This window comes from Micromys minutus (genome assembly GCF_963924665.1).
Source record: "Micromys minutus genome assembly, chromosome: 11".
Lineage (NCBI taxonomy): Eukaryota > Metazoa > Chordata > Mammalia > Rodentia > Muridae > Micromys > Micromys minutus.
In genome coordinates this window covers 25,811,267-25,833,737 of record NC_137980.1, presented here as the reverse complement: position 1 = coordinate 25,833,737, position 22,471 = coordinate 25,811,267, and the positions used below count along the sequence as shown (strand labels likewise).

The 22,471-nt window shown below is 48.2% G+C and overlaps 1 protein-coding gene across 1 annotated transcript in view; it reads left to right on the top strand.

Moving 5' to 3' along the window:
* Positions 1-1,153: 1,153 nt before the first annotated feature.
* LRRC8D (leucine rich repeat containing 8 VRAC subunit D) overlaps positions 1,154-22,471 on the top strand; it is a 100,644-nt gene continuing 79,326 nt past the window's right edge. Inside the window, exon 1 of the mRNA XM_080925278.1 lies at positions 1,154-1,384. The gene's annotated coding sequence lies outside the window, so the exon portion shown is untranslated. The remainder of the gene's footprint in view (positions 1,385-22,471) is intronic.

Genomic DNA, 22,471 nt, shown 5'->3' with positions numbered 1-22,471 from the left:
GAGGCTCCATCTTAAACTGCCTGGGGCTGCTCAGCGGGAGGGCGTGGGCCCTCAAGGTTGGCGGCCTCCCGGTCAGGGAAGTCTACCCCCACCTTTTAGGGGGCCACTGTCGCTGTCTGGGAGCCCAGAAAAATTCTCTTTACAGCCTCTCTGCAGGACCCGGGCCTTCCTAGGTACCTTGCGTGGCGCTTAAGAGTGCTGGATGATAAATGAATCTTGAGGGCATTTTTTTGGGTACGACTTCCCATAGTTTCCAGAAACACGGGATTTCGGACAAAAGTTGATACTGAAATATGGGGAGGAATCATTTGCTTTGATTGAACCAAAACAGTTACCCTGCCTGATTCGGAGTCCTGGCCCTCATCTCTCCACGGAGGCAAAAATAAATAAATAAATAAAACCGACTAGGAAAACTTCACCCGCAGAGCCACAAAAACACACGGGAAAGCTATCAAGTTGGGAAACTTTTTAGCACAACTTCCCAAGTGCCTGTTTCGTACGCACGACGTTTCGGGTTTAAAGCTTGAGGCGGGGGAGGTCCTGATTCAGCTGAAAACAAAACCTGCGAGATAAGGTTTTGATAGCTGAGGTAGCCGTTCGCGTAGACGTTCAGATGCACGTGCCCTAAATCCCAGGTAATCGTTTTCTCCCAGTTGGAAGGCACTGGATGACTTTTTAAATGCCCACTCCGCCACCCGTTCTCCCAATCCCAACAATCAGCTTCTAGTGGTCAGAACAGCCTCCCGAAACTGCAGCACGGAGGAAGCTTCCTGGCCCAGCCCGGTTGCTACAGGGGAACAGACAGCCTGGCACCATGCCCTGCCCAGGTGCGTTTGGAGGAGATAAGCCCTGCGCCTCTGGCGACGTTAGGCGGCCATTCTTCTCCGCCCGGTGCACCTGCTGAGCTTCAAGCAGCCAGTCCAGGATCCCGGCCACCTCCCCGCCACCCAGCCCCTCGGGCCAGCTGGACAGACCCCTAGGCAGGCGCGGCGGGGCGCGCGGGCACAGCGCAGGCAATCACATGGAGGCCCGGGCCCGCCCCATTGGCTGCGACCCGGCCAGTCGCGGCGCTCGCAGGCTGCGGTTGGTCCCAGAGCTGCGGCGCCTGCACGGGCCCGGAGTCCATGTTACGCTTTGTCTAATTCCCCTCGTTACAGAGTCATGTGCTGCTGCTCCCGTCGCCGCCGCTGCTGCCGCCCGGGGTGCCCCGGCTCCTCCGCCGCGCTTCGAGGTGGCAGCCGCGGGCGGGGCCGCGGACTCAGGGTCCAGGGCGCCGCGCGCCTCCGGGGCGCGTCCCGGTGCAGCCGCCGCCCGCCGCAGGTGATGCCGCCGCCTCCCGCCTCCGCCTAAGCTCCGGCACGCGCGGCCCGGGCTGCCCGCGAAGGTGGGTGCGCGTCGGTCCACCCTACCCGGGAGGACGCAGGTGGAGCGGCCCCGGGGCGCGCCGGCATCCGGCCTCTTTTGCGCGCGGCGCCGCAGGGGAGCACGGGCTGCCCCCGGGGCCGCGATCGGGAACTCCGGAGGGCTTCGGGACTCCTGGGCGGGGACCGTGACCAAGCTCCCCCACCCCGCGCCGGGACATTGTTCCGCTTTGGGCCCTGCGCGGGCCGGGTGCCGGCTGCCGCGCTCCCGCCTCGGCCTCCGTGCGCGCGATCGCAGGGGCGGAGATTGCCTATCGCGGCGACTCCGAGTCCTCCAGGAGGTGGGTGTCTGGTGTTTGGCCTGGTTGGCCCGGAGCCGGCGAGAGGAGCCCTTGAACTTCTGCAGAAACGCTTCCCCATCCGCCTCCGTCCCGCTCCGGGTGGGCCGCGCGGGGTGTTCGCGGGCTGGGGCGGGGAAGGGAGGGGAGCCCTGCGCCCCGCCCTCCGCGCCCGGGGGGAGGGCACTGGGGCCGCAGGTGCACCCTGCGCGCCGCGGGCCACCTCCGGGTTGGGTACCGGTATAATCCGCTTCTAGCTTGTTTGGAAGCGTGGGCTCTTGGGAACGGGACTTCTGCTTGATTCGGGTTTAGGGGCTTGAAAAAGAGGAGAACTGGGGTCCCTTCTCAGAGGACTGTCGCCTCTAGTTACTGGAGGGTCGATGGGGAACTCTCTGTCTCCCTTTATGTGGGGTATCCCTAACAGATAAGGAAATGAGATTTTTGTTGTTTCTCTTTGATTTTTTTTTTCTTTAAGCCATCCGCAGTGAAGGAGAACTGCTTCGGGTCGAGGGGAGGAGAGGTAGGTCCCCTCTGGAGAGGGTTGGGGTATAAGGCGTCGCGGTTTCCACACAGCTGGGGTGTGTGTGGCAGAAAGTGGGGAGGTAGGATTGCTGGGAAAAAAAGGCAGGGTAAAGAAATGGAGCAGAAGAAAGAAGGTGAAGAGATGAGACCAAGTATTGGGTGTCCTCGCCGAACCGAAGCCCCAGCTTGAGACTTTGGGGGTCTTGTTTGGTTTGTGTTTCCTCCCACAATTTCCTTCTCCTTGACCTCGGAAAGCTTTCTTTTAGTTTTTAATTTTTGTTTTGGGCAAGACAGCTGTGAAGACTTGATTTTTGGGGAAGAGACGTAGAAGTGAAGCACTGTTTTCCATAAACTTTCCCTGTCTAGGTAAATAATAAACTCGCACCCAGGCAGCGTTCATTGAGCACCTAATACACACGCTCAGTGTTGGAGCGTGAAAACAGTCCTGGCCTAGCGTGGAGTCTGGTGTCAGTGAGCGTGAGGGCTGTTTACTTAATAAACAACCAAGGAGAACATGATTGAGGCCTCCCTCCCCAAAGTTTCTGGGGCCTTGTAGGGGTCCATATAGAACTGGGGCTGGGGGGATAGTCACTCTGTCTGTGAGGTCTTCAGACACCATCTGCTTTTTACAGCTCAGGAACACAGAGCATATGTATTATCAGCAGAGCTTCCCCGACACCAAGTGAAGTTTAAAATCCAATGTCTAGACATAAAAACAAAAAATTGAAGATGAAAGTGAGGTAGAAAAGCGGAGAGTGATGACTGCCGCAAATTATTTTAGGGAGCCCTCTGGGTTGGGGGGACGAGGAAGTAGTTCACGGTGCTGGACGGAATTCTACGGTGGAGAGTTCCCAGCTCTGTCCACAGGAACATACTCCCTTAGATTCCTCTAGTTTTATAGAAGGTGTGTAAACTTTGTTGATTGAAGCCTAATAAAGAGGTCAGAGTGTGAGCTGTCCTCAGGTGACCCATGGTCCCCTCCTCCACTCCCCACTGGGGGAGGGTGGAGTGCCTCTGATGCAACCAAGTATTGAGCCATGGCCACAGCTTTCCTTGCCTACAGTGTTGAAAACATTTCATCAACATGTGGCCTCCCTTCCCCACCACCCACCCCCAGTAAATTGTATATTTTATGGCGATTTTTGAGCTTTAAAAAAATTTTTTTTAAAACGTTTTCTTACTTAATTTTAGAAAAAGTCTGATGTGTTTGACTCGTCCAGATAAGTTGTTTTGTGAGCTCTGTGTTTTGGAAATTGGACTTTTTTTGGTGCTGTGGGCAAGTTGTAGATAAATTGGCTCAAACCATAAGAAGGTTAAAGTTTGGACGGATCTTTGTATTTATGGGGGAGGGTCTCACTGTAGACCAGGTTGGCCCGGATCTAGGCCGTTGTGCCTGGAATAGCAGGCATGGCCCGCCTTATACAGCTACATCTGTTGTTGACGTGGTCATTGGAAGGGTTTCTCACCGGATAGTTAGCAGCAATGATCAGGGACCAGAGTGGGTGGAGTGTGAACTTAAGGGGTCGGGATCTCCACTGCTAGAGCAGGTAAACACGCAGGAGTCCCACAGGTGAAAGTGTGTGTCGGGGCCGGGATCCGAGGAGACTTTTGACAGTAGTTAGGGGTGGGGGGGTTGCCTCAAAAGAGGGAATCAAGGGGCGCACACACTTTAGTGGAAGCCTTAAGAAGTCATTAGGTTTGCCTAGCTTGAAGAGAAAACAGTAACCTAGTTAGTGGGGAAAGTTAACTAAGAAGTTGTTAATTGCTTGCCTTTACCCAAGGTTCTCCACTGGACCGTTCTGCCTTAGCCAAGAGTTGTCAATGTGTGGAGAATGTGTGCTTACCATAGCCTGGGGCAGGTACCACTGGCTTTTGCTGGTTAGAAATGCCATTTAAACAGCCTTTGGGCCCAGGAGATCATTCAGCCTGGAAGTGTTTAATCCTTGGAACCCATCCACTTGGTGGAATTTGAGACTGACTCTTGTTTGATACATATTCTTCCCTCTAAGTAACTAATGTTAAAAAAAAAAAAAAAAAAAAAAAAAAAAAAGGCAGGCCTTCGATACATAGACAGTGCTCCTAGCCCAGGGAATGAATTGTCTACTACTTCAGGAGTGCCAAACCCAGGGTTGGGGAAAGTTAGTGGGTTAAGCTCTTGCTACACAGGCATGAGGAAACAAGTTCAGGTCCCCGGAACCTTGGAAAAAGCTGGGTGTGGTGTGTATTTATATAGCTCCAGGGTTGGGGAATGGGAGACAGGAGGATTCCTGGGCTCACAGGCCAGCCAAGCTGACATGGTGAGTCCACATTCTACAAGAGACCCTAATCTCAAAGTCTAAAGTGGAGAGGGCTAGAGTTTGGATGGAGCTTCCAATACACGTTCCTGTGGGTACGCGCGCGCGCACACACACATGCATGCACAAGTAGTGCCAAGGTTGACATCGCTTGCCACCAGCAGTGACCAGGAGTGTTGGCAGTGGCTTTCCCAGAAAGTGAAATTACATGAGTGGAGGGCAGTGGTTCGAGACACATGAAGAATAACACCAGGAAGGCCGGAAGCCAAGTCTGGAAGAGCAGGTCTGCTTAGGCCTGAAATGACTAGGGTCGGGGCAAATCCTGATCAGGAGACTTAGTTTTGAGATTTTGAGAGCAAGTCGTTGATGAGCTTGCGGTCAGGATAACGCTCAGGTCAGCAGGGTGTCACCAAACCGCTGTTTTAGAGTCTCAGTCCTTACCCTTGGTAAGTAGCTATAGCGTTTTAATACCTTGAGGCACAGGGAGCTCCCCATCTGAAGAGTATCACTGTCTTTGGACTGTCTGATTATCATTGGATCTAAAGACGGCTCCCTCCCAAGGTTTCATAGGAGTTTCTGGAGTTGTTCCTGTTCACAGGATGAGGTCTCCTTTCCCCTGATTAACTTTCACAATGTAGTCTCCAATCCTGGTCATCTTTCAGGGGATGTTAATCCTTCATATCTTGTTAGCTTGGCTCCTGAAGAGCCTGGAATTCAGTATGGCGGTTAAAATAGGCGAGGCCAGCTGAGAGTGGTCTGAAAGCTGCTTGGGAGACATAAACTTCTATCCCTGTTTAAACTCCCAGCTGCCTTACTGCAGACTCAGGTTATAGTAATCCAAACTGCGGGGGTTGCTACAGGAACTGCCTTCTATTTGTATGCATGGATCAGCATTTTTCTTTTCTTCTTGGGAGGTTGATTTAACCTTTCTTACTTCATCGATCTTTCCGGATTTTGGTTCCATCTTGTATAGGCAGCGGCGGTGATCCCCAAGTGCTAAATTGTAGTGAGGCGCACAGATTTGGGGTGCGTCCAGTCTTGGAAAGCCGAATATGCTAGGGATGGAGGGGATTCTGGAGATTGGTTAACCCTTCGGGGTGCACTTGGCTTTGGGTTTTCTCAGCTTTTGCATCTGCGTTGCCACTTTGTTGCTGCTGGACTGTCACAGGTCTCCAAGGCCGACTTCCTCTTCTGGGATTCTCGTCATTCTGTGCGGACATCTGGAGGAGAGCTGGTGTTTTTCCCCCAGGTTGGAAGCCTGCCAGAGAAGAGTTGCTTTTGAGCTTGTGAGGAGGTAGACAGTGTGGACATGGTTCCCACTCAAACTGTGTTGTTTTCTCTTCGCCCGGAACACTGCTGACACCTTTACATCATGGACGAAGAGATAGCTGGGATTTAGAGTCAAGCAACTGTCCCGGTGCTGAGCTTTCAGGTGCCTTGTGGTTTTGTGTGTTAGGGGGATTTCATGACTTCACTGAGAGTATTAGGAATCTTGGGAACTTAGTGCCAGGTCCTTCAAATATTTTGGATCTATCCAGCAATATTGACTGATTGTTTGATCGAGACAGATTTGTGTTTTCCAGACTGGTCTGTCTCAAATCCCAGTTCATTATGTAGCTCCAGGATGACCTTGAACTCCTGATCTCCTGGGAACCACCATGTTCTATTCTCGAAGTACTGGGGCTTTAACCCAGGGCTGTGTGCATGCTAGACAGGTACTCTACCAACTGAACTAAATCCCCAGACCCTAAATTGTGTGGTAGCCATCCCATAGTATTGAAGGAGCAAAATTACTAATCTGCTGGCCCACAAATGTAGCTCTTTTGTTATGCATGTCCGTTGCGTTCTGTCCCTTGCTATGATCACAGCTTTCCAAGTAGTATAATTAGTTGTGTCTCAATTCTGTTCTGGTCCACAGGGAAACCTGTGTACACCTTCTGGGGATCAGGGATAATTCTATAGGAAAGGGGTATTTGTGAACATAGATATATGATATTGAAACCCTTTTGATATTATCCTACATTGCTGGGGCTGTAGCTCAATGTAGCTCAGTGTTTGTTTAGCATGTTTGAGACCCTAGATTCAGTTCTCTGTACAACCAGGAAAGAAGGAAGGAAGGAAGGAAACCAAAATGATTCAGCCTTTGAATGTTATGGAAGAGGATGCTCAGCCGTGGGAAGGTGGTTTGATTACGCTTGCATTATTCGTACTTCACGGCCATAGAATCTTTCTTAAAGAAGACAAAGGCTCAGAGGAAAGATTTCTCCTCTGTACGAGGTGTGTAAACAGTCAAGGTCCCTCAGGTCTTATTTATATAATTGAACCAAAAGAAGGCGTGCACAGTGGGACTTTTCTAGCTTCACAGGTGACACAAAGCTCTTCTGGATTATGAAGTCTCTAACCAGAAGGGATTTGCTCTGGGAAGCTACACAGGCTTCTGTCATCAGAAGGCTTGTAGGTGAGCTACGTGGCTGCAAATGATGGGGCTTTTATGGAGCGCCATGGCGCTAACATGGGACAGTGTCTTGCTTGTTTGTTTTTTGAGGAGGGGGTGAGGAAGCCATGAAAAGAACTGCACAGCACCGTCCTGTTCAGGCACGAGGACAAGGGATGCCGCTTTCAGGAGGGAGATTTTGGAAAAACAATAGCTTTTTTTTTTCTTTTTAAATAATTTTTTGAGACAATTTTTTGCAAAGTTTAAGCTGGCCTCAAATTCTGGTCATCCCCCTGCCTCCACATTCCAAGTGCTATGGTGTGTACCACCAAGGCCAGCCTGAAAAATCATAGTTTGAATTTCATTCCCATGATGCTTTTCTTCCAGGTCAAGGTCACTCTGCCTCAGGAAACACAAAGGTGTGAGTCCCAGAAAGACTGAGTTCTTGTTGGAGAGGAAGCCCCATGGGCACAGGCTCTTAGCACAGCTGTTATTCTGACAAAAAATTTGCAGTCTGGAAAGACTTGCTTGAGGGTTGTCGAAGGCCGCGTAACCACCGCCCTAAGGGTTCAGGAAGGAACAATCTTGTCATTCCAATAAGTCTTTAAGTGGAGTAGAGCCTCTCAAATAGCATTCGTTGCCATCTAAAAGAATGAAGGGAGAGGGTTTACCTTCAAATGTGTAAGAAAGACATAAACGAGTTCAGATCAAATTAAGAAATGGGGTTTCAGTTCCCTTTAACCTGAGAAGCTGCAGAGGCATCTTGGAGAACGTTATGTATGCCAGGATCTGGAGAGAGGGCTCAATTGGTAAAGCACTAGCCACACATAGGAGGACCTGAGTTTGATCCCTGGACCAGCTGTGGTAGTGTGAGTTTGCAACCTGCTTTGGGGGGGGGGGTGTAGGTAGATTCCTAGGGCTCTCTAGCCAGCAGGCCTAACCTCCTTGGCATGCCCAAGGTCCCAGCAGAAGAAACAAAACCCCAACAACAAAACCAAGGTGGTACTGGTGAGATGGTTTAGTGAACTTGATGTGCATGCCTGGTGACCAGCGTTCGGTCCCCAGAACCTACACTGTAGAAAAAGAAAGCCATTTACACGAAGTTATTCTCTGATTCCTACATCTCTGTATCTTCCCCCACATACTTCACACACACAAACATGCGTGCACCAATAATAAAATTTTGAAAAGGAAAGGTGCTTAGGGAATGACATGTATGTTGACTACACACACGTGAACACAAATGTATACACATAGGACACAGACATGCACACATATCAAAGGCCTGTCCATATTCTTCACTCTGTCTGGTGAATCAGAATCTGTGGTGCTGGAGTTGCTTGTTTTTGTTTTTGATGTTATTTTATGGAGGTCATTCAGATGAAAGCCTTCCTGCCTCCAAGTAGCTCTGATGTGTAGCCAAGGCTAAGAGCCGGGGATCGATTGGCTGAAAACACTGTAGGGTGTGGCTGGTGAGCTGTGTTGGAATTTGGAGGTAGCATTAGATTCCTTGCACAGTGAGGACCAGGACAGCCTAGCCTGTCCCTGGTGTGGCTCTTGGTACTTCCATGAGGTAGGAACCCTGGGCACCTGTGGTCCCTTCTTGAGCATTGTCTCTATAGTGAGGCTGCAGTTTGCTCCACCTGCAGGAAGGTGAGAGTAGACAGGATACAGCAAGTTCTTTGTTGTATTCGGTTCCAAGAGGGCTTTGTTTTTAGGTGATGTTTCTATTTCTCTGGTTGTTTTTCCTGCTCCATTGGATTGTTACTATTGTTTCTTTTGTGAAAGGATGATAAAGGGTTTGTTTCTTGATGTCCCCTTTATCTATGTGTCTTTCAGTCTGCTCATCCATCTGTCCACCCATCTATCTTATTTTGAGTGTGTCATGAAGCTTGTCCTAGCCCCCAGGTTCACACATAGCCAGGGGTGGCCTTGAACCCGCCATCTTCACATTTCTGTTTTCCAAGTATTAGGATTACTACATTTTAATTCATTGTGGGAAGCTCAGGAAGCACTCGACCAACAGAGACTCATCACTGCCTTGCTTTCTTTTGGCCAGGGTCTTACTGTGTACATTAGTATAGGCTGGCCTCAAACCAGAGATCCCTCTGCCGCAACCTCCCCATACCCATGTCTTGGTTAGGTTTTCATCTGGCAGTGTCATGATGGTCTGAAGTTTTACTGGTGTATGAAACCAAAGGTCTGTGAATTAGTTTCCAAGATGTCTGCAGCCTTCTCTGACAGTTGCCGGTCTCTCAAGTGTGCCAAAGGTTTCCATTGAGTCTTTTGTGAAAGCCTTCCCCCTGAGTGATTGCTGGTCACAGTTAGAGTTAGTGTCTTAGTCACCGTTCCTGTGAAGAGTGTGTTGACCAAGGCAATTCATGAAAGGAAACATTTAATTGGGGGCTTAAGTTCATTATCCTCATAGTGGGGGGTGTGGGAGGTATGCAGGCACAGTGTTGGGGAAGGTGGGTGGAGCTTCATCCTGATTCGAAGGTGGAGAGGGAGAGAAGGAAGAGGAGGAGAAGGAAGAGAAACTGGGCCTGCCATGGGCTCCAACAAGGCTGTCCCCCTTCCCTGGTGACTAATCATTCAGATTGGCCCTACAGGGGCCATTTGATTCAGACCACCACAATTTCAAGATGTTGCTCTGACACAGAAACTCACTGCTTTACCCGAATGTCCTCAGGCAGGAATGCTGCTGCTGTGAGTTCAGCAGGGTCAAGAGGAAGGAAGGATGGGGTCACCCTTCTCTCTAGAGGCTGTTGGCTGCTGAAAGCCTGCTCCTCTCAATGTAGAGACCACATAGAGTGATCAGGAGGAGTATACGCAAGCTGCCAAAGGTTGTGGGGTGTAGCTCAGCGGTGAAGTTCTTGGCCAGCATCCGTTCAGTTCCAATGATCACTAAGTGATTCTGTCTGTTAGCACTCTCCTCACTGACTCTCTACAACAGAGTTTTCAGAGTTGGTAAACAAAGCTCTCTGGGAAACTATCTCCACAATGTTTTTGATGGGAGTCTCCAGAAGTCTTAGAACTCAGCTTAGAGCTGGTGACACAGCTCAGCAGGTAAAGGACCCGCTGTTGAGCTTGACCGGCTTACATGGGAAGGAGAGAGCTGACTCCACAGTATTCTCTGAGCTCCATATGTGCTGTGACACATAAGTGCCAGTCAGTGTATTAGTCATCAGTTTATTCTCAGATGTCAGTTTTCCCCATTTAGGAGACCAGGTAATTGGACAACCTATTGAATGCCTGAAGGTTTGCTTGTTGGGATGGGAACTGACCCCAGGGCCTTGTGCGTGCCGGGCAAGGACCCCTCGACCAAGATAGATAGATTTCTGGTCCCCAAAGTTCTTTTTTTTTTTTGGTCTTGATTGGTCATCTGACTTTGTGCTCTAAAAGTGTATGTGCTCTTAATTCTTTGACCAGTCTTAACTTAGCAGCAGGCTCACTCTTGACAGGTGAGGATGGGGAGGGCGTTTGGTTTTCATGTCACCCACATGCTGAGGGGACAGGGATTGAAACCAGCTTCACATATTTTATGGCTTATTCTCTTGTGCCCTGTAAGTTTCGCTCTCATTTCTCTTCTGTAATCACCGCATGAAGCCCGTGATATTTCTGTGAAAGGGAGACTAAGTTAAGGGTGGAAGCGGTTCGGCTGTGTGTGAAGTTCCTGCTTTTCTTTGAGCAGTGTGGCTCTGCTGGGTCATGTGTCACCTTTGTCATCCTGGGTCACTTTCATAGGGCAAGTGCTTATCCTAGATTTCAGAGGGTAAGTGTGTGTATATTTGTGGAGTTCATGTGTGTGGTCTGTGTTCGTGCGTGCTTGTGTGTGTGTGTGTGTGTGTGTGTGTGTATGTGTGTGTGTGTGTGTAGTGTGAATTTGTGGCATGTCTGCATGTGTGTGATGTATGTGATCTGTGTATGCATGTGTATTTACATGCATGTGCTTGAGCACTTGTGTGTGTGTGTGTGTGTGTGTATATGAGATTGTATGTGTGGTGTGTATGAGTATGTGTGTAGTATGTAGAGGTCACTGTCTGTTTTCTTCCTCTCCTGCCACCTTATGCTTTGAGACAAGAATTTATAGATTGGAGAGCAGGGACCATATCATCTTCTATCTTGCATTTAGGCACTCAACAAATATTTGTGGATATGGGGAAAAAGTTTACAGATTGGCCAGGCTGGCCGGCCCTTGAACTCCAGGGATCAGCAGTTTCTGTGCTCCTCCCTCTGTTGGTGCAACAGATGGGCACGGTCACACCTGGTCACACCTGGTCACACCTGGTCACACCTGGCTTTTGTGTGAGCTGGGGGCATCCAGAATCAGTCCTAGTGCTTCCTCAGCAGGCACTTTACCAACGAGCCAGACCCCTGGCCCCCAGACAGTAATTTTGTCACTTAATGGTCCTGCTGCTCTCTCTGTCCCCTTTCCCTTTATTCATGGTAGAATGCCACACAAAGACACTTACAGCATGAGCCTCATAATTAGGCTTAACCACAATAACCAGGGTAAGAACTATATTACAAAGCAGTGCCCTTGGTTGCCAAGAGCACACGTCTTTGTTGAACAAATGCTGTAACAGGTATCTTAAAACATAATTTACCACATGCCCAAAGTAGAAAAATAAAGAATAAATGTATCTCCATACATTGTATCGTACTTAGGGTGTGTTTCTATACTTGTGTCATTTGGGTGTCATTGTGTTGCAGTTGTGCTGTTTTGTTTTATTTATTACTCTGTGTGGGGCCTGTGTGCCTCTTGGAGCATGTGTGGGGGTCAGAAAACACCTTATGGGATCAGTTTTTTATTTCCACTTTGATGTGGTTTCAGGACTCCAACACAGACCAGCAGGCTTGTGCTGCAGGCGTTTTACCCAGTAGAGCGGGTTCCTCCCTCCCAGATTTGTGTTGCTGTTTGCATTCTTTTTCTTCCTTTAAAAAGTATTTATTTAGTTTGAGGCTGGCCTTGAACCCTGATCCTCCTGTGTGTGCCTCTCAATTGCTGAGCTTGTGGACTGGCATCAGCATGCCGGGTCGGCTACACCGTCACTGTGTTCCAGTACGGTTTCAGTGGATTGAATTTCTACAGCACAGTTTCCTACTTCAGCAGTTGTAGGTTAACCTGTGTTAACCTGTGACTAACAGTTAACCTGTGTTGAGGTGGATGTCTTACAGAAATACATCCCCTTTTTATACACACACACACACACACACACACACACACACACACACACACAGTTCTTGGTGTCTTGTCACTACCCCCACCCCACCCCAAAGGGTTTCTATGTGTAGAGTAGCAGGTTGTCCTGAACTCACAGGGATCTGTCTGCCTTTGCCTCCTGAGTGCTGGGATTAAAGGTGTGCACCTCATGGCACCATTTGCTGTTATTTTTTAAAACTCAAGCGCGAGCACACACACACACACACACACACACACACCATACTCCACCCCTCACCCCCTTCAAGCATGTGGAGGTCAGAGGACAGCAATGTAGAATCAGTTCTCACCTTCACTGTGGATGAGTCAGGTTGATGGCTCACTCTGACCCACAGAGCCCCTCCTCTACCCCTTTTGGTTTAATTCCATAAAAATGTTTTTGTTGTTACAAGTTACACAACATTTTTCTTTTGCTTAGTTCTAAATTATTTTCCTTATGATTTTTTTTTAAGTACCTGGTAGATTCTGTGCTAAGTAGGATCTTCATAGTTTGTTTTGTTTTGTGAATTTTTTGCATGAAAAAGACTGGTCTGTCTGTGAGGTTTGATCTAGAGGTGTTTTGGGCAGGCAGGAAGGAGTCCCTCCCCTAAGGCAATCTCCTGAGATGCTTAGTTAGAGCTCTTCTCTGGGACAGCACAATTTGGAGGGAGGTGGAAAGGGCTGAGCAGATGCAGAGAGGCCTCTCTCTAAAGACGTCTATTTACAGCTGTTTGCTCGGTCAGAATGTGGGCCAAGTTTCTGATTTTTCTTTTTTTTTTAAACCGGAAGCCAAAATCTGGATTCTTTTGTAAAATCTGATTTTAAAAGGTTAGCTAAGAACTTCCTACAGACTAAACAAAAGTAATATTGTGGGCTGGAGGGAGCCTAGGCGTTTAAGCCCTTAGTAGAAGATAGCCTACTCTTTGTGGCCAGATAAATTGGAAACTCAGGATTGGAATAGGAGCACAGTACGCTTTCCTTTAGTTTTCTAAGGCAGAGTGTCACTTTGTAGGCCTGTCTAGCCTGGACCTCCCTGTGTAGATCAGGATAGCCTTGAAGCGCATCAGATCTCTTGTCCACAGAGGGCAGTGATTATAGGCTCTCCCCAGCACACACTCACATGAGCGTGTACACACAATAGAGCAAAACTTGGAATGTGATGTTTTCTGTCTTTACATTTGGGTATGTGTTCTTTTGCTGACCTGAAGGTGTAGCAGGTATGAATTAGAGGGAGAACAGTCCAGCCCTTCCTACTCCCTGAGCGCTTCTGTGTAAGACAGGTCCTCAGATCTGTACCGTCCGTCCATTACTAGCTTGGTGCGTCTCTCGTGGACATTTTATCTGCGGGGGCATCCTAAGGTGGCTGAATTATACTTAGAAAAGAGGGACGTATTTTGGGAGATCTCTCTACTAGCCAAGTTCAGAATCCGACTGCAAGGATTTCTCAGGCCACATTTTTGTCTTTTACATCTCAGTCACTCCCAGTGACTAATGGCTTGTGCTGGAACTTTACTTTTTTTCTGGGAAGAAAACCTTTGTGTTCATTTGCAGGCTGTATTTCTAAGCCTTAGCAGTGATATCACAGTGTGAATTGAGCCAGTCCTTCCCAAGTAAATTTCTTTTTGTTCTGTTTTTTTAACTATATGAAAGGTTTTTAATTTTATGTGTATAAGTGTATGTCTGTGTACCACATGCATGCCTGGTGTCCTCAGTGGTCAGAAGTAGACAAGAGGGCATCAGACCCCTTGGAACTGGAGTAACAGAGGGTTGTGAGCTGCCAAACGGGTGCTGGGATTTGAACCTGGGTCCAACAGAAGAACCATGTCTTCAGCCCTAACCATGAACTTTGAAACTTGGGGTCTTTCAGCTTCCCTTCCCTAGTGCTATAGTTCAGGCGTGTGCTGCTAACATACCTGTTTCTGTGGCTCAGGAGTATGTGGGGGGTGGATGGTAGGATTTCCAGCATGCTAGGCAGGTGATTTTATCCAATCGGGCTGTAAATTGCCAATGTTTTGATGGCTTATTAAAGTCCCTTTGCTAGTGCTTACATCAGTAAGGATTTGTGTGGATATTTTTCCCCCTCATGAAACAAGTTTGCGGCCTGGTGCAAGGGAGATGCCACTGGGGGCCCATGTTGGGAATCCCTTCTCCTTGAGGGACCAGCCACACAACAGTATAGTACAGAATAGAGTTTATTCAGGTCATGGGAGAGTTAAGAGGGTGGTAGAGGCAGAGAGAGAGGAGTAGAGGCCAGCCATGAGCACACGGAGGGAGAGGGGGGAGGGAAAGGGAAGAGGAGGGGTGGGGTGAGAGCAAAGCTGCTAGAGCACAAGAGCAAGAGAGAGAGGAGGGGGCAAGCAGCTCCTTTTATAGTGTCAGGTCACTGGGGCGGAGCATACCTGGCTACTGCTGGGTAATTGAGGGGTGGGGTATACCTGGCTGTTGCTAGGTAACTGAGGGGTGGGGTTTACAGAATCCCAACATTGTTGTTGGTTGTTGTTGTTGTTTGTTTTTTGTTTTTGTTTTTTTTGTTTTTGTTTTTGTTTTTGAGGTTTCTCTGTGTAACAACTGGCCTTGAACTCACAGATCTGCCTGGTTCTGCCTCCCAAGTAATGATGGGATCAGAGTTGAGTTGTACACCACCACTGCCTGGCTACCCCTATCTCCTCCCCACCCCAAGATGCCTTCATTAAGCTCCGTATAAAGTGCAGTTGTGAGAAGTGAAGAGAGAAGGCACCCCCAGTTCCCAGTCTGGAAGCACCCAGAGGAAATGTCTAGGCAGCTCTCCCGGGTGGCCTCTATGGCGGGGAGGACTTTAAACATGGGTTCCTTCACTCATTTATTCTGCACAGCAACCTGTTTTGTATCGGAGGGAGCCAAGGTCAATCTCCTGTTAGCTGCTCCACCCAGTCACCAAGGACAGCCAAGTGATTCAAGGTCACATAGCTGGGATGGTAGTTAAGGGGAAGAGTGGTGGTTCGAACCCGAGCAGATCAGCTGTGGGATCCCCGCTTGCTTTGTTTGTTTAATTTGGCTTTTTTTTTTTTTTTAAGGCAGCTCCCAGTATACTCGGGCTCAGCCACCCTTGAACCCACAGTGATTCTGCTGTGTCTGCCTCCCAAGTACTGGGATTGCAGGTGTGGGGTACCATGCTTTGCCTGCAGATCTGTTCTAGAAATCTCTTTAACTTTCCCATATCACTTCAGTCTTGAAATGGACATCAGAGTTTGGCTGAAAACAAATAAAATCCCTTGCCTCTCCTCACATGCTTCCTCCACCAGCACAAGCAGAAAGAAACAGCGTAGAGCCCTGTTCCAGCCTTCCTGGAGCCATGTCCCAGACAGTGGACTGACCAGTATAAGGCTGTACCGAGAGCCTGTTGCTGTGACAACCCTCATCCCTGGCACCCAGTTATTTTCAGGAATACAAAACCTGCCTTGTTTTACCTGTCCTTCACAGGAGTACGTTTGGTGAGCTTCCAAAAGGGTATTTAAAAATCACCTCTTGCCAACCAGTGTGAGCTGTGGGGAAGACCTGGACTTCAGGGCTTATAGAATGGGAATTCTGAGCTTGCCCTCTCTTCTACGACTACTGTGACCTTGGCTTTCTCAAAACTTGAGGTTCTTCCCCTGTGAGTGGGGGAAGGGCCCATCTCAGCCCTGTAACTTGCTTGGGGAGGGTTAGGAGCAGCTACATGCTACAGTATTGCAACAGTATTTCATTAACAACAAAAGCCACATGTGTTGGATAATGAGCTGCCCATCACAACCTTTGTGAGCCTTGGAATTCGTTTTCCATAGTGAGTGGGGAGGTGGGTGGGTGGGTAAGGTCTGTGCTGGTCTGAACTCGTTTCTTTCAATCCCTTCTTACCTGTGTTAGTGTGGAGACCAGAGTGTGGGCGTTGACTCCATTTCTGGCCCCAACTCTTTTTTTTCTTGGTTTCTCTCCCCTCCTTCTTTGGGCTGGCTTCCAGTTTCCCCACAAAGTGCTATTTGTTTTAAGGGTGAAGCAGGCGATTCTCTGGGCAGCAACACTGGCTGCAGGCAGTTACTGTAGATCCTCGTGGAAAGCCAGGCTGGAGTGGGAGGGAGACTGAGGGAGGGGCTTGTTCCTAAAACTTGGTACACTGATTTTTTTTTTTTTTAAAAGGAAAGCAAGGAATGGCTTCTCAATAGAAATATTATGAAATGCCCTTCACAGTAGAACAAAGCTGAGTAAGGAAAAAGGGCTTTCAGAAGTCCCTGTTGATGACTTTAGAAGCCCTCTTCCTCCTCCTCTTCCTCCTCCCTTTCTTTTTATTTTTCGAAAAGATAACCTTTTTGAGTATCACTCTGTGTCCCATGCATTTCAGCAGGAAAGGAAGTGCGTGGAGATCCTGTCATTGACCACGCGACCGTCACCACTGTAATGGGTTTTCCAGACTCTCCGAGCTTTCTCCCCCCCAGTGGTGAAGGTCATTGCCATTAACTGCCCCATATCAGAGATTCTAAAACTGAGGTTCTGCAAGCCGAGGTAACATGTGATCATTACCGTGCTTGATTGTAACTTGATGAAGCTTTCGACTCTAGCCCGTCTCCCTCACAGTGTGACATTCTGTGCGGTCACCCTGCTTCAAGGGGGCGGCCAGCATGAGAGCAGCCAAGCTGCGGAAGATCTGGCACATGCCAGCCTGCAGTCTGTGTGCTGTGTTCTCGCATGAGCTGTGCTTTTTCTGGAGGTGACTCGATCAGGTGCTGATGGTAAAGGAGGTGGGGACAGGTAGAGAGAGACCTGGTAAGAGAGGGAGGGACTTTGGAACACCTGGTTCTGTGGCAGACTGGGGGTCAGAAGAGGAGGTGGGGGAGGTACGGAGCAGTGTGTCCTGCTGTGGAGTATGGGCTTCTGAACAAAAGGCGTTCCATTTGAGGTTCTTTTGGTTGTAAAAAAAGAAAACTAACTACGACTTAGCAGAGATCATGGGTGCCTACATGGTACATGCCAGTGTGTCATTGTCACAGTCAATGTGTGTTCAGAAGACAACGTTTGGGAAGCAGCCGTGTCCTTCTGCTGTGGTTCTTGCGACCAAACTCGGTTCCTCAGGTTGCTGTGGCAAGCATTTCACTTGTTGGCTGGGTCACCTGACCAGCTCTTTTCATTTTCTGAGGCAGTCTTGTGTAGCTCGGGCTGGCCTTGAAGTCCCGATTTTTCTACTGCCCCTGTGTGCTGGGACTACAGGCCTGAACCATACCCCACCACCGAAGGCTCCTGAAAGGGAACTGATTTACTGTGGTGTACGTCCGCCTTCATTGTTGACAGTGGGAGAGAAAGCAGTAGCTATCTCTGCTGCAGGGCCAAGCAGAGAGGGGCTGTTCCTTAGGGGACCTGGGAGTTATCTAAATGCACAGCTTCCACATAGTCCCCTGCTGTCACTGAGGCTACAGATCTGGGGTAAGGCCTGGGAAACTGTCTAAGGGTCCTGTGTGTCGCTGTATACTCGTGAGGGCTTTAGGACATTTAGAAGAGTCTGGGTTGCAGCCAATTTGCAGTTTGTATGGAAGTTTTTTTTTTTTTTTAAACCATGAAGTGTGAGACCAGTCATCAGACCTCACATGCATGCACTCATACATGATCATTAGTGTGAGCGTGTGTACACCAGTATGAGGCCAATGGTCTATTGGTGTGGTATTTCTCGCCATTGTTGCTCACAAATAGACTCAACTGGTTGTGTCAGTGAATTCTGGGGATCTAGCTGTCATATCTGCCACCTCCTCCCTGCCCCCGGATTACAGATGTGCGACTGGTGTGTGTGTGTGTGTGTGTGTCGGGAAACTGAACTGTGGTTCTTACACCTTGAACCACCTCCAGTCCCACAGTGTTTCTATTCCCTGGAAAAAAATAGTAACTTGGGAGTGTTTTCAGTGAACAGGTGTTGTCCACGCCGTCTCCCCACTCCTGTGTAGAACTAAGCTCTGTTTTTCATACCATTGTGTAAAACGGCTCTCCTCTTTTATTAGAAGGAAGTGGAGGATGTAGGGTTTACTGTTGGCTGCCTGTCTTCATCACACAACACAATATGCCTTGTGGAGCCCTGCCTACACTTCTGTCCTGCTGTGTCACTAGCTGATCACGGTCCACAGCAAAGTGACATGACTTCCTTTTAAAGCGAAGACGTGAGTGTGTGGTTAGTGGTGAGGATGATTTATGTAAAACGGATGCAGTAGTTCCTGGCTCCAAGCTAGCGGCTGCTACCGTTGTTGGTAACTGCAGCTCAAAGTCAGCCCTTCCGTACTTGTGTCTTAGTGAGATCTGTCCTTTTGAAAATAGCTGTCCAGACCACAGATGAGAGCCCCAAGAGGACTGACGTATCAGGAAGTTTCAGTTACGTAGGGTCTCTTTTTAAGGCTTTTTCTTTTCTAGAAGCACGCCTTGCTTACACAAACAAGCTTGCTGGGATATGATTGGAGCCCGTATCCCAGGGTGGGGGAACCTTCCCTGCCAGACCCCATTTCTCAGTTCATCGGTCTCTGTGGAACTCTGAGATGGTCACTTGTACATTTCCTGTGACCTCCTGAGCAGAGGCCATTGTACATCCACCCTCCCTTCTTTTTTTTCTTGCTTGCATTTTATTTATTTTCTTTTCTCTCTTTCTTGACAGGGTCTCTCTGTGTAGCCCTGGCTGATCAGAATCTGGTTTTGTAGACCTGGCTGGCTTCAGACTCACAGGGTGCTGGGACTGAAGATGTCTCTGTGATGGCACACTCTTCTCTTAAACTTTGTAGCAGCTGCTAACTTTTGAGGCAAGGTTGTGGCTCAGTCTGGCCTTGAACCTTATTTGTAGCCAGAGGTGTTTGTGAACTTTTTATTGTCTTACCTCTAACTCCCCATGCTTGGAGATTACTGATGAGGACCACCAGCCTGGGGACCAGGTCCCACAGCCTCATGCAAGCTAGGCAGATAGGACACCAACTGAGAAATGGCCCCAGCCCCTTAGCTAATGACTTTTGAAGTATATTTTTTTTTTCCTGGGAAGGTAAACAGTTCTGTCAAGGGAGAAGCTATTTTTCCACATTAAAGACATTAGAAATGATAATTTATGCTTAAAAAAACAAGATTAGTCCAAGTTTTAGCTCTCCCCTCCCTGTCTCTGCTGATCTTCATCCCGGCACGTATCTGCAAACTCTTCTCACGACCTCCAGTCGCAGCCATGTGTGTACTGGAGCCAGAGTACAAATGCACCATCAGCTTTCCACCAGAATTCAACCTCTGAGCCCCTCTTCCCGTTGGGTTTTGCTAACTGACTCTTTCACTCAAGGGATGACATTTGTCATGGAACTCTACTGATAGTGGAATACCAGGATGTATTTGATGGTGATCAGCCTTGGAGTTTCATAGGTATCTCCTCTGTCTTGCCATCTTGGGGCTAGAGGCAGTTACTGCAGGCCCTCCCTTGAGGATTAAAGGGATCAGAACAGTGTAGCAGCTTGTTTGTTTACCGTTTCTGTTACTATGACTAAACCCTTCCCTTACCCTCATTTGCCTTTTCCATGCCTCCCAAATTAACGTTATATGCAAATTTGATTATACCAGTGTAAACAAATTTTCTTCTGAGTAGAGGTTAAATGGTGTTCTTACTGGCTTTTTTCTTCCTCCTGCTAGTAAATGTATCCACTGTCTGTCTCTAGGCTGCTTAGTTGCTCTGTGGTTCTTGGGGACATGGAAGTTGCAGTTGATCAGGGATCCTGACATCTCAGGTCACTGTATCAAGTGCTTTACTAAGTGCATGGAGTACGGTGGGTTAGGCCAGCTCCCTGCAGTTGCTAGACTGGGAGCTACGCAGCTCTACTGTCTGGAAATCTCCGGTACTGTCAGGTGGAGGAAGCAGTGGCTCTTCCTGGTTTGCTTTGCTGCAAATATCTGTACTTTCCTTGAGTTGTTCTTTATGTAATGTAACTTTTATCAGACTCTGGATTCCTGCTGTGCAGCAGCTCTCTGTATTGTGGTGACCAGTGGTTACATTGTTGCCGTAGAGAGGAAGATAGGGGGATTTAGTTGTATGCACAACCGTGACACTGGACCCCTCAACTGGGGAAGGCACACCCTCAGGTGGCCTGCTGGTAATTTGTTAAAATGTAGATACTGGGGCCAAGCCTTTATTCCAACACTCTTGATAGGCAGGCAGAGGCAGTGTTAGTTGAACAACAGCCTTGTCTGCATAGGGAGTTCTCACAGTTACACAGTCAGACCCTGCCTCAAGGAAACAGATAAAATAAAATACAGCTACTGTGGCCAGCCAGAGTACTGGAAGGATGTGCTGTCAGTGACTCAGGGCAAGCTTAGCTCTCTCTGTTTCCTGGCAGCTTAAGGAGATAATTCTGTAGGGACTGGTGGAGGGAGGAAATTACATCACGTGTGTCATGATTGACATCTTCTTGAGCCAGAGTTAGTGTTTAAAACATTGACCATCAGGCTGGGTGAAGTGGCACATGTCTTTAGTCTTGGATCTCAGGAGGCAGAGGCAGGCTCTAAGTTCAAGGCCAGCCTGGTTTACAGGGAGGGTCCCAGGACAGCCAGTAATGAACAAAGCATTGATCATCAGCTTTCAAAACTTTAATATAATTTCTGGATCTTTTTTGGGGGGTGGTACATTTTTATTTTTATTTCATGCCCTCGACATGGCTGTTCCATTGAAAGGAAACAGAATGAAAAGGAAACTTTTATCTGCACCACTCACTTTTTATAACGTGTTTCTTCCTGTTGCAGTGGATGATTGAGAGGATGTTGTCAAGACAGTGTGTGCGCCTTATTCCCTGTTGACTTCTGCATTTTCTTACTCCTACCTCTTACGTGTGTTTGGCTACATCAGGTACTTGTGTGTGCACAGTCAGGCTTTCCTCCCCTGGGGATTGCTAAGTATCTGTTTCTGTAGCTGCCTCCAGCCCTAGGAACTGTGTGACCTTCCGGTCTCTGCCCCCGGAGCTGACAGCATCGGCGTGCGCTGGCTGCTTTATAAGAAAGTCACTTTTAGGAGTATTGTTGCCTTAGTAATAAATCATTATATCTGTTAGAATTGTTAGGATAAATTACTTTTAAGTTGCTTGGGTTTCAAATATATCACTTTTCGAAGTAAGTGTATGGAGACAATTCTTTAGAGAAGAAGGTCATGATAGGTGAATGGTTAAAACATACTTCCCAAAGAAAAGTGCCCATTGCACATGCTCAGCCGTGGACAGCCAGTGCTCCTGGCCGTTTCTTTGCTGGAAACATTTTTAACAGTCCTCACTTGTCTGAAGGTATTTGGATTTAGTCAGACTTTTGTGACATCCATTTTGTTGTTGCTGGGTTTCTTGCCTTGTTTTCTAAATAGGCTCTCATGCATCCCACACTGGCCTCAGACTGGTGTAGTACAGAATGAATCGTGAACTCCTGATCATCCTGTCTCTGCCTTCCAAGCACTAGGCTCACAGGAGTGTGCAGCCATACCTACCCCCATCTAACTTTTCTTCTCTCTGAGCCTTCTTGTGTATTACGCTCGAAAATCAGACATCGACCTCCAAGCTAAAGCTAACGAATGAAGAGGAGCGCAAGGAACAATCTATTAAAGTCTTCTCCACTGCAGTTCAACCTAGAATATATCTACATGATTAGATAAAGCTATGTTTATGCTGCTCGTGAGCATATTCAACCATACCTACTTCTGCTGGGACTATGCTGTGGGTAGTTTTAAAATCGCTACCACCTTTGCCTAGGAAGGGGCGAGATACCAGCCCCTCGTGTCTTCCCTTTCTACCCGGCCTTAACTCTGGGAGGTTTCTGAGCCACCAGCCCACTCCTGATACCCTTAAATCCACACACACAGGTAATTCTTCTATAATTTGCCTTCTTGGCACAATTGTTGGGCACTGATATCTCCTGCCTGGAAAAGCGTCCCCTTACCATTTTATTATTTCTGTCTTTCCACTTGCCCCAAACTTAGTGCCTAGTCCCACCTAGCCCCTATCAAACATCCTTGGCCACCGGCCTGTAGCCCAAGGCCTTACATGCTTGTTGCGATCTTTTGTTTCCAAAGGATGGCAGAAAACGTTCCACTCCTGCATTTACCTTTTCTTCCTGGGACCCGGAAGCCCGTCTGTACCTTCTGCCCAACAATTTGTCCCCTGGCCTTCTTTATTGACAAATCAAGAATCAATTGGAAAACAGAATGTTACTATCTGAACCTTCCATTATACTACTGTGACAACCAAAATTAGTTGTCCATTGCAAGATAAATAGTCTTGCCTTAGGGTTTACCAGAATTTGGGAAGACAGTGAACAGATTTGGGTAGATGGTGAGCAGTTAAGACACC